This window comes from Amphiura filiformis, chromosome 8 (assembly GCF_039555335.1).
Source record: "Amphiura filiformis chromosome 8, Afil_fr2py, whole genome shotgun sequence".
NCBI lineage: Eukaryota > Metazoa > Echinodermata > Ophiuroidea > Amphilepidida > Amphiuridae > Amphiura > Amphiura filiformis.
In genome coordinates, this window is record NC_092635.1 from 69,590,526 (window position 1) to 69,603,001 (window position 12,476).

A 12,476-nucleotide genomic window follows, 5' to 3' on the forward strand; every position below is an offset into this window, starting at 1 on the left:
ACTCCTAGATAGTGAGAACCAATCAGAGCAAACGTTAGTAAAATACTAGCTGTGCATTAATGTTGTACAATTGCATGGGTTGCCCTCCGCATAATATGCGCAGTGCTTTCGGACGCGTTAATTTTTCTTGCGGGTGGATTCATTTTATATTTGCTTGTATTTTCCATTTTTAGTGACAATTTTGTTATAAAAATAGCCAAAATAATAGGATTTTTTTTGTCGTGTATGAAATAGGTTAATAAATGCATATCACATGTTGCTCAAGAAATTGTACAAAATAATGCACTTGTACTGAGTTGTTGATGTGTCTAATGCACTCTCCCTTCGGAGCTTGTGCATTAGATGCATCAATATCTCAGTATGTGTGCATTATTTTATACAATTTCACTCCCAACAAATGATACTCATTTATTAACCTATAAATCTTCTCTCTTTTTTGTTTGTTCTTTCAAAAAAATCTAAAGATAATAATTTTCTTCTTTCCTGCTTCAGAAATGACTGTCTCTTATGCTGCTTTGTACAAACCAGTGGGTTGGCATAACATTAACAAGGTGGCAAGAATGTAAATCTAGCTAGCCACATACATAATACACGTTAAAGGTGAGTTGTTGTTGATTTAAAAAAAAACATTATGTAATGCTGGTTTCATACTTTCCTGCCGCTTTGCGGCTCTGAAGAGGATTTTGCTTCACTGCGCAGTCTCACCAAAAACGCTAGCGGTGACCAGCGGCAAGCCGATATATTGATCACTCCACCGCTTTGCCCAAGCGGCAGCATCGCTGGGAGTTGAATTCAAGTCAACTCGGAGCGATTTTGCAGCGGTGCTGAGTGGCAACAGTGGCTTTCATAGTCATGCCGCTGCCACTCGGCGGTGTGCCACTCCGCTTGCAGAAAAGTACAAGCGGCAAGATGAAGCGTCACGCCGCTCAGCGGCAAGCGGCAGAAAGTATGAAACCAGCATAAGTTTAAGAACACATGTGACATGATCTGGTTCATGGAGCCAAAGGCGACAAATTTGAAATTGAGATAATGGCATAAATATGGCGTAAACAAACCATAAATTTGATAGGAAAATCGACATCATAAAACTTCAAACTATAGAATCAAGTATACTAGACCTTTGGTCTTTTCAGCATAGGATAGCCTAATGTTTGTATAAGGTAATATATTTAGTAACTCAATTTTCAGAAATGCCTCCTTTGGTCTCCATGGACCAGATCGTGTCACATATCATATAGTCAATCGCAAGGAGCACATTTTTTTTGTGACATAAGTTCTGTCGCTTTTTAGAAAAGCGCAGTGCTGTACGGTGCGACCATTTTAGGCGCATTGGCGACTAGATTTTTTCTGATGGCGACTAAATATTCAATCCCTGGCGCCAATGGCGACCAACTATTGAAGCTTTTAATCGCCAGCAAATGCAAAACATGTATGTAATGTAGCATTCAAGAGTATGAATGTATGCTATGAATATATGCATTTATCATGTCTCAATGGGGACTTCCTGGAAAACATATAGGCCTAATTAATACACACTGTATGCTGTATGGAGTATGTAGCGTTCAATGGGAATATGTAGATTGAGTACAGCAGCTATGAACATTCAACGCACATGGCTGTTCAATTGGCACCTCAGATTTTTTACCTGAGAGCAAAATTTGGGCGCCTAAATTTATAAAGTTAGGAGCCATTGGCTCCTCAATCAGGTTTTGCACCGTACAGCACTGGTCAAAAGCGACTACTGATTTTTGATCAATAAGTCACTTATATAGCTCAATGCCATCAATCGCAAGCAGCTGACTTGCAGGCATCTTTGTCCCTTTGTTGCTAGCCACGCTGGTAGCTATTGTGAAAGCGCTACCAGCACTTGATTACTAGCAATCTTTAAATCGCACTCTGTGACTGATGGTATGAAATGCTGTTTCATGCAAATATTTTGGGGCTTCGGGAGCCCCCCGGGTAAAATCAGGGGGCAGCAAAAAAGCAGGGGCGGCGGAAGAAGAAGGGGCAGCAAAAAGAATTATTAAGGAAAAAGGAGGAAGAATTATGAAAACGGTTTTAAAACTTTGAAAAAATACAGCCTTTTTGGACTGTTGAAGGGGACGGCAAAATTTACCTTTTCTTCAGCCCCTCCCCCGGGAGAAGCGGCCACGGTAGGTACGCCACTGTGTTTAGATGAGGGACAAGCATTGCATCTAGTGCAAAATTCAGTACAGTTGCATACCATCATAGGAGTACCGAGGCATATGTCTCCCCCACCCCACCCATCGATTTGAAAATTTAGAAAATCCTATAGGAAAACTGCTGAAAAACAGGTTGGAGGGAAGCATGGCTAGCAGTGTTTGCCCACAAATATTGAGACAAATAAAAGCTGACACATAAGAGGAATGGTATTGTTCTATAAAGGAGATCCCACTTACAAATGTATGCCCCATGTCCATGATTTTTTTTGTGGGGGCAGCTTTCTTATTGCTCTCAACTCAAAGAACCACAAATTTGTGTGAAATATAACTTATTATAAGATGACTTTTTCCGTAAAATGGAGAAACACAAAATATTTTCATTTAAGAAACTGGAGAAATCAAGGAAATACACAAGTGCCCGCACAAGAGTTGAACAAATAAGGGCAAACAAAATATGTTGAAAATAGAGCTTTTAGATCTCTGTGCACTTTTTGACCTGAATCCTCTTCAGCCTTACCAGTTACCATAGGGTATTAAATAAAAGGCACTAAATTTAATGCCCACATGACCCATGGGCGCCGCCATACCAAGACCACCAAGTGATCAGTAGATGTGCTATAATGCGAAGAGATTTTTTCAGACAAATATCATCAAAATTGCTGAAAATTTAATAGGCAACTTAATTATACATACGGGGATTCTGCTTTTTTTAGTATGTTTTCAAGAACTAAATTTTGAAAGTTTTGGTCAACGGAAAAAAAAAGTTATTGACAGAAACTCTTACAATAATACTACAAAGTTGTAAAAAAATGACAAATTTGCTAGAAAATTTGGACATGCATCCAGCATTTCCAATTGAAATACACAGGAAGACCACATGCTGTCTAGACGCTGTAATGTCAGCGCCCATCTGGTCACGTGGGCATTAAATGAAGTGCCTTTATTTAAATGCCCTAAGACGACTGCTTACTGACTATTCTTACCATATCTGTGATTGGCTCAAAACATGATGTAGGGCTCTTTGTAAACCAATGAAAATGGTTCTTTGTCTCAGTAGGTGGTGCCCATGGAGGCATGAACTGATTAAGATTAAGAGTATTCACTTGGTTGGACATCCAGGAACATTGTCCCCTTTGTCCCCTTTGCACAAGCGCGCGCATAGCAACCAGCTCGAGAAAGAGGAACTGCACATGCGCACAATGGTTTTACAAGGCTATTTCCCCTTTGTGACGTCAGCCCAACCAAGAGAATATGTTTTGGGATAAGGAGTTTATTTTGTACGGTGAAGACATTAGGGCAGAAACCTAGCATAAGTCATTTCAGAGGTACCTGCCATTTGTCTGCAATTTTTAGTGGCTTTTTTCTAAATTTACACAGGAGGAGGGGTACATGACACTATGCTGCTGTGCCACTGGATAAGGGTGAGGGTTAGGGTTATAAATAATATAATAAATAAATTTTGGATTTATATAGCGCCTTTTTCCAGGTAGATCTTGAAGGATTCAAAGTGCTGCAATTTTGCTGCCATGGTGAATCATCACAATCAGATCGCATCATCTAGGCCATTTGCAGCCGAACCTGGCGCAGACCTATCGGCACTTAGATTGTAACATCCACCAATTATCTGTACAGCTCCCCAAATTCCATTGGGTGAAGGAAGTTTTTGATAACCAAACAACTAATCACCGATTTTTTGAAAGCAGGAGGAAACCGGAGATAACCTGCGAGAGCGAGCATGGAATCGGGATAAACCAAATGCACATACAGTCCTTGGGCACAGCCGGGGCTTGAACCCGGGACCTCAGTGGTACAAGGTGAGGGAACTACCACTGCACCAACTCTCCCTCCCTTAGGAGTGACAACCACCTTAGGAGTGACAACCATTATCCAAAAGTTGTTTCATCTTGATTGTTAACAAACCCATATAAAAATATTGCTGTTACATCGCTGCTGACTAGGGTTGTTGGCGACAATATTGTCGACAAAGCAATTTTTCCCATTTTTCCTGATTGTCGACAAGCATGGGCTAATTATTGACAAAGACTAGTCATTAAAAATATTAGAGATAAGCTTAAGATTACAATTATTGACCATGAAATAACTTCTAGGTATATAAAAAGAAAGTACTATAATTGAGTAACATTACAATGATAGGGTGGATCAATAGACTTCATTTTGTAATGGCGAGTTCTGATATGATCATGTGTATTTGACAGTAATATTTTGATGTAAATAACGCATAATGTGATCTCTGAACTTAATATTTGGACTTTATTGATGTATATTGAAAAGAAAATGAGCAAGGTACACCAACTTGATGTGGGGAAACATGTAAAATACAGACTAGACAATATGCAGGGGGGGCAAAACCAGCAAATGTAGGCATAGGAAGTAGGCAAAGTTCGATAGCCTAAAATTACCAGTTCCAAGGCTCACAAAACTGCTAAACCTGCAAAAACAACAAGGATCAATGATGTATATCACTGTGCACACTCGGTAAACCAAACAACCAATGTAGGTACCAAAACAGGCAAAGTTCGATGGCCAAAAATTACCAATTTCAGAGCCCACAGAAGTATCAGTAAAACAGTACAAAATAACCTGGAGCAGACAAACAAAACCAAACAGACAAAAAACAACCGACGTTTCGAGCAGATAAACTGCTCTTCTTCAGGGACAGACAACAAAATATAAAAGCAAACAACGAAAACTACATGCTGTGTGTAGTTTAAAAGCAAATTCAAGTCAAAAAATTAAGGCAAGTTCAAATAGAACTCAGTAGCAAACAAGATAAGCTCAGAGCAAAATAAGCATGTCTTACTTCAATGAAGCACAGTTTACTACCGATGTATATTGCTTTGTTGACAACTTGCCAGTCGGATCTTGAGATTTGATGATTGTCAACCCTACTGCTGACAGTTTATCATACTACTTTGACACAGGTTGACTAAAGCAGTATTCAGACTTTTTATTGTACGTACAATATTGTATGCAACATATCTACGTTGTTTAATCTATTGCCATTCTATTTCCAGTAATGTTTAAGTTCTAACGAATGTTTGATGACGAAAAATCGATAATATATTTCTACTAGATATTACATGTAACATATTATCGATTTTTCGTCATCAAACATTCGTTAGAACTTAAACATTACTGGAAATAGAATGGCAATAGATAAAATAACGTAGATATGTTGCATACAATATTGTACGTACAATACTCGGAGTCTGAAGCTAGCTTTAGTGATGTTTGCGGCTATTAGTGTGTGTCCAATACAGGATGTTTGTAAAGGTTTGAATTGGATTGTAAGGCTTAGGACTCAATTCATCTGTGACCAAAATTCAACTTGAAAAGTGCAAGACCAAATAATGACAATTGACAGGGATTAGGAACTAGGTTGTGTGACGTCAGCGGGAAAAGGTCTGGTCACCCAAGCTGGTGACCATAAAGCGCTCCACAGACTCCGAGTATTAGATGTACAATATTGAATGTAACATATCTACGTTATTTAATCTATTGCCATTCTATTTCCAGTAATGTTTAAGTTCTAATGAATGTTTGATGACGAAAAATCGATAATATGTTACATATAATATCTAGCAGAAAGATATTATCGATTTTACGTCATCAAACATTCGTTAGAACTTAAACATTACTGGAAATAGAATGGCAATAGATTAAACAACATAGATATGTTACATACAATATTTTACGTACAATAAAAAGTCTGAATACTGCTTAAAAGGGACATGTGATTTTGGACACAATTAATTTCGCACTCCCATACACTTATAACCTATATAAACTGTTGGACAGTGTATAACCAAAATGTTTAGCAGGTCTCTTTAATTAGGAGCAAGCTATAGAGTTCTGCTTCCTCTCTATTGGGATGATGCTGAAAACAAAGATCACTTGCCATGCAGAACTTAAGGTATACATATAACCACTGTAACCAGCCCCCCCTCCCCCAAATAAGCTGATCAGAAAAAAGATTCAGATTTTTCTTTTAAAAAATGTTGAAAATTTATAGCCCTTTTTGGAAGAAAAATTCACAAAAGATCTGTTTTTTTCTGTAAACATGTTGAATAAAAATTCCTTTAAAAAAGGAATGGGGCGCCCAATGGAGCTTTGATGTAATGTGCTGCAATGTAACCGTTTGGATACTTTTTTCCCTTTAAAACAATAATGTAATATTAGCATAGAAAACAAAGACAGATTTGGAAATGTAAAGCATATTTATAGCAGTGGGAGAGGTGTAAAATCGTTTGCATGGAATGTAATAGGATTGGTTTCAAATAGAAAGGAATATAAAGCTCAGGTTACCATTTCGGTTACTATTGTTAAGAAATGGTAGATCATGTGTGGGGTGGTTGTTGGAGCAAAATTATTTAATTCAGAATATAGGTCTACATATTTAATTCTTATGGATTGTTGTAAAACAGGTTTTATTTCTTATGATTGACTGCATCAGGTTACCATTTGTTAGGAAATGGTTTATGATGGGGGGGGGGGTAATTGTGGAGCAGAATTATTTTATTCAGAATATAGGTTTGTGTCGACATACAACAGCCATACAAAATGCACATTTCGTCGGGCTGTATTCCATAGTATATAGTGATTTTTGGTCATTTTTTGAAAATTGGCACATATGTTTTTAATGATGTTCTCTTTCATTTTTCTAAGTCTCATCAGTCATAATTAGCTAATTAATTAGTAATTAATTAATTAAATGTGGCGATATAGTTACAAAGTGACATTTTTGTATTCCATAGTGGCGTATCGACCATACGCCACTTTTTATACACATTTTATAATTATGAAATATCGGCAAAAATGAAAAACATCGTATGTCATAGTGGCGTACACGTATCGGACCTATACGCCACTATGGAATACGAATGACGAAAAGTAACGCCATAGGGATTACACGGCAACTGAGGTGGCGTACGGTTAACGTTAGGTTAGGGTATTGCGTTTTGTTTGTTTTCCATAGTGACGTATAGTTTTATTTTCAGTTTGCCAGCAATAGTATGTATTTATTTCTTTTGAAAAATATATAACAATAAAATCTATTTAGTTTACTACAGAAATTTTACATCATTTACAAAATATAATGAATGTCTGATTTACACAACTCGATTTTAAATTGGCATTTCTTCAAACCCGATTTTCTCGAAAAGTTGTTTATTCAAGCGGCGCCCACTATACGCCACTATGGAATACGGACGACGATTTGTCATCTAGATTTGGTAGTCTTCTCCGCAGCCAGTTTAATTCCACTCAATGTGTGGAGTGAGCAGAAGAAAATTGCCGACAGAGGAGACTAGCTTCGATTGGATGCTGTGTAGCCATCAAGCATATGTACATCAACACCAGTGGCGTGGCAGCACCAGACATTTTTTCTGGGGGTAATGGAGGGGCAGTAAAATGGGGGAGGGGGAAAATCGGGAAAATTGAATAATTTTCGCCAAAATTGGGCAATTCCCGTATTTTTTTGATAATTGTTTAAACTATCAGGATTTTTTTTTTGACCCAAGTATTACAACATATGAATAATATCATGTAGGAATGTGCCACTCACTGCCTACTTTAAAGCATTATTATGTTTTGATGGATCCAAGTTGTGATAATATTGGATCCAAAACATAATAATGATAAAATTGGATGCTTTACGCCCAATATTTATTGGTCTCGCTATGAGTTGTAAAATATTGGACTCGACTACGTCTCGTCCAATATTTTAAAACTCATAGCTCGACCAATAAATATGGGCTCAACCGATCCAATACTGACGAGCACAAATTGAATGGACCAACTTTCCCATAATGTATCTCAAGTTTCCAAAGCACTATACATTAGCTGTCAAAAAATGACAGACTAAAAATATCTGAAAACTCTTTCAAACATCAGTTTACATCACCATCTGTGGAATGTGCTCCTGGGTATGTGCTATAAAGCTATTGTTTTACGAAGCATAAGGTCAATGATATGAAATAAAAAAGGCAGACAAGAAAATATGTAAGTGCATGATGTGTCTGGTAGATTGGTAATGTAACGAAGCTGTCACAATGTGATTGGTGGATGAGTCCATCAAGCATGGGTGGTAGGAGCATGCTGCATTAATGTTAACTTAATTGGATATGTTTGCGGTAGAGTAATTTTCATGCTTCTAACGCTCTTCTAAGCATTCCTATATAACACCTTTTCTGAACGAATTACACTGGCTCAAAAATAATTAATTCATCATGTTCAAAATTGCTATACATGGATGTGTACAATGCATTGATAACCATGGCTTATCATTTTCTCTCTGATTTCTTGTCATCTCTTTCACTGACTCTGGGGATGTGCCTAGAAACTTTCAACCCCTGGGGTTTGGAAACATTTGGGTGGGGCTAAGTGGCTTTTACGTGCATTTTAAAAAATGCACCCCAAAGTGGCAGATTTTTCATGTTTTTAGTATAAGCCGTTGGGAGAGGGGGCACTCCCATGGGGACCCACCTGGACTGCCAACATAGGTTAGGATCCTCCTCTACTCTACTTATCACATTTAAGATACAAGGGAAATCAAAACATAAATAAAAACAGGCAAAGTCTTTTTAAAAACATTATTGTATGAACAATAAATTGCATGAAAACTGCCAGTGTTACAGCACCAGTCAGTAAGGGGAAATGAACCGTAAGGAGTTAGCAAACCATGCGTCACACAATCATGTTCACTTACCTGATGATGATTGAGGAAAATGTATTGAAAATTGATTTGGGGGATTCCGCCAAAACGTACAAACAGTTTCTGGAATTTGTTGCTGCTTAAGCTGCAATATAAATATTAATTGGTTAGACTCAAGTGATTTCATTATGATAGTGGGTTTTAGCGCAACTGTATCATTTACAAAATGCAATTTAACAGTCATAGCCACAAATTCAATATGGCCGACATCCTACTCATTTTTGCATGACAGCATCAGAATGGCATTATCCAAATTTAGCATCAGAAAAGACAGCTTAATGTATTTTGTGCAATGCTTGCAACAAATTGAATGTTGATATGTTTGAATGTTCATAATGTTCAAGAACATTCTTAGTCAGTGACTGTGGTTAAGCTTGTGTTAAGTGCTGAATTTCATTGGTTTCTGCATGCCGTCTATATACCAGTCCCAAAATGTTAAATATTTCTAGCCTCTTTTTAATTTAACATCCTTTCATTGTCAAAAGGAATCAATTAGGCGGGCAATTAGGCCTATGTTTCTAACAATCAGAAAAATTGCAGGACTAAAACTAACATGTTTTTCCCTTCAAATTTTAAATGTATGCCAAATTTGATATTTATGTTGTGATCCACAAATTTACCAAATCTTACTAAATGGTCCCCTCCTTTTAGAAACTTATTACCTTACTCTTTCTGGTGTCAAATCTGTCACCAAAAGACCCCCGGAGAAGAGGTTCTTCCTGGTTGAAGGTATTCACCAGCGAAGTGTTACGTTATGTGTAATCCGATTATCACCATGTCAACTGGATCACGCTTTTGAGTTGTGCGCCATGATCGAAATGACCGAAACACAAAGTCTATGGCATGTACTACTAATTCCAAAAGGTGTGTGATCCAGTTACCAAGGAGTTATGTAACCACTTCGCTGGCGAATACATGGATGTGCCATGCTTTAGGGGGTACCTTTTCAGTGATTTGGGTGTTCAGTGAAGACTTTTTGGCTAAAATGCCCTATATGAGATATTTTGGTGCTATTTGGATGTTTTTTGTGAAAAAAATTCATGTATTCTGATGGGTGCAAAAACAACATCCGAAAGCCTGCGTGACACATCCCCGTACAAATATTTCTTGAAGGCCCCCTCCATGGGAAAAGACATCTAATTTGAAATTGCTTGCAGGCTGTATCTATATCCATGTTTACACCGGCAAATGGGTCTTAATAGTCCAACTATGTCCTGGACATAGTCCCACCCCCACAATAGCCAGTGTCCTTATTGAAGGACTAGACCAGGCCTTCTCAACTAGTTTATTTAAAGTGCCAACTGGAAAATTTCAGTGATCGTGAAGAGAGCCATCATGTTAAGGGGGCCTTAGTTCGAGCCTGAGTGCATAGTGGGTACGGTGCAGTGGTGTCGCCTTACCAGGGGTCCAGGGGCAGCGCCCCCGGGAGCTCCTGGATTTTAAGGTTTTTAAAAGGCCCAGATTGAGTATTTCACCCCTTTTGTTTAATTTATGTGAAAAAATTATTAAAATTACCATGCGCCACTTTGTGCGCCACCTCGACTGACTCCAAGTGGTGTGCGCGCCCCAGTTGAGAAGGCCTGGACTAGTCTATAATGACATTATGTCTTGGCTCTTAATCAGATCCCTCATGGTATCATACAAGCCCTGAGACTGTCCCTACTGAGGAGTCATCTGGACTCAGAAGCTGAGATATTATTGTCCAACATGCACTTTTCACGTACCAAACACCCACTATTTCAGGGCTTTAGGGCAAGAAAGCCCTATTTGCTATAGTTGCCGTATGTCATCATTTTAGATTGTGTTCAATATTGAATACAGAAATTCTCAAATGTCTGTAGAGCAGCTATTGGAGATAGAGCCTTTTGGCACTACTAACACCTGGATTTGCTTGATACAGACAAAGAAAAAAAAAGATGAACAAGTAGTTTACATAAACGAGATAAAGCCACTTCTTGTAAAACAAACAGTCCTTTAAAAATCAACACATCATTACAATATAATTCAATTTTAGTAGTACTTGTATTAGTATGGTGAAGGAATATGTATATACACATTTTAAAAATCAATATCCTGTGTTAATCGTCTTGTACATCCCAAAAGAGCACTTGGAACTACTTGGAGAACTGTTTTGGTTTTCAAATTTTGCATTATATAAACACAGCAAAAGAGAAAGCGCCCACTACTCTTGGGTCCAGAAAAATAAAATACAGCACTAAATTTTTTGAATTCAAAATATTATCTTTCTGTCAAATGAAACATAGCTACATCCTAATCCTTTAGTTAACTGGCAATAAAAGTCACTGAATGTGAAAGTGTAAACAAATTAAAATTGTGTATAAATTGTTTAAAAGTGAAGGATACATAATTAAAATTGTCATTAGGTATTTTGGAAATTAAAAATTAGCCAAAAAAACAAGGAAAACAGCAGTATTGACAAAGTTGAAGCCCCATTCAAAATACATATATCTGATTTCTCTACTTAAAGCCATATTGTAACATTTGCTGATTAGAACACCCACAATATGTTTCAAAATTCTGTTTTTCACATAATTGTAATGTACTTTAATAAACTAAGATACCCTACAAAAATCAAGACTTTAGGTGCTGTAGTTTTGTCAAAATCTGAGATTTTGAATAAACCATCTGAACAAGACGGTTTATTATTACTATGGAAATATAGTCAAACCCGTATGCAATGTTCATAATACATACGTACATGGTGTAAGGGGTGTTCATGCACAAGCGTGAAAGGATCGTGCAGTAGCAGCATTGGTACTGTGTAGGTACTCAGTGTGTAAAAGTCAGGTATCTTGGCAACGGTGTACCTGTGTAGACGGCCCCAATAGGAATCTTGTAGTGTACTTATAAAGACCTGCTAACGAGGACCTACAACTTTTTTTTTTAATTGAGGACTTTTCACACCCAAAGCTCCTCAGATGTTGAAAATAGAATGTGGAATGCAGTTTTTATTGGTTCCCCGCTGGTCAGTTGGGACAGATTTTCCCTGTTTTATAGTTTTTATTTAACAATTTATTTTCATATTAGATAATGTTGTAATCATTGTAGACATCACTTCAAAAAAACTCTTTACCAAATGCATTTGCACCGACATTCAATATTTATAAGTGTATGTATATTGTATGCTTTAAGCCACAGTAAATTGAAAATATATATTTTGAATTTTTGAATATTTTGAATGCTGAAATTTTTTGTCTAATTTATGTATGGACTAACAAACGAGACCTGGTTGTATATGCATTTTTACATTGTTTGAAATTTTTACGTTGGTGTGCCGCCTCGTTTGCAGATTAACAGATGTACATCCACCCCCTCCAACACACACACCATGGCAATTACAGTAGTCTATGAGCGTGTTTATAGTGGGAGCAGATGTGCGGTACATTGCGGTACAATTTCTACCCGGTTAGAGATTATCCGGATACTTGCCCACTATAAACACTAGCAGTATATGTATGTACGGTACATCGATATCCTTCTCAACCGAAGGATATTGTGGCGAGATATTCCCACTATAAACACACCAGTATAAAGTGTGT

At 37.5% G+C, this 12,476-nt stretch overlaps 1 protein-coding gene across 1 annotated transcript in view; it reads left to right on the forward strand.

The window, feature by feature from the left end:
• The first annotated feature begins 495 nt into the window (after nt 1-495).
• Nucleotides 496-12,476, forward strand: part of LOC140159398 (uncharacterized) — a 71,396-nt gene continuing 59,415 nt past the window's right edge. Inside the window, exon 1 of the mRNA XM_072182859.1 lies at nt 496-600. The gene's annotated coding sequence lies outside the window, so the exon portion shown is untranslated. The remainder of the gene's footprint in view (nt 601-12,476) is intronic.